Here is a 550-nt window from a genome sequence, read left to right on the forward strand (position 1 = left end):
GGATGAGAGGAAATGGCCTCAAGTTGCACCAGGGGAGGTTTAGATTGGATGTGAGGAAAAATTTCTTTACTGAAAGAGTGGTTAAACATTGGAAGAGGCTGCCCAGGGAAGTGGTGGAGTCACCATCCCTGGAAGTATTTAAGAGACGTGTAGATGAGGCCTTAGGGACATGGTTTAGTGGGCATGGTGGTGTTGGGTTGACGGTTGGACTCGATGATCTTAGAGGTCTTTTCCAACCTTTATGATTCTATGATTCTATGACTAAAGAACGTCGTCCAGATGCTCCTTGAGCTCTGACAGGCTTGGTGCTGTGACCACTTCCTGGGGACCCAGGTCCATTGACAGGTCACCCTCTGAGTGAAGAACCTTTTCCTGATACCCAATCTGAACTTCCCCTGACACAGCTTCATTCCATTTCCTCGTGTCCTATCACTGGTCACCAGAGAGAGGTGATAAGCATCTCCCCCTCCACTGCCCCCCTTGAGGAAGTTGTGGACTGCGATGAGGTCACCCCTCAGCCACCTTTTCTCCAAGCTGAACAAACCAAGTG

The sequence above is a fragment of the Pygoscelis adeliae genome, unplaced genomic scaffold (genome assembly GCF_000699105.1).
Source record: "Pygoscelis adeliae isolate BGI_AS28 unplaced genomic scaffold, ASM69910v1 Scaffold452, whole genome shotgun sequence".
NCBI lineage: Eukaryota > Metazoa > Chordata > Aves > Sphenisciformes > Spheniscidae > Pygoscelis > Pygoscelis adeliae.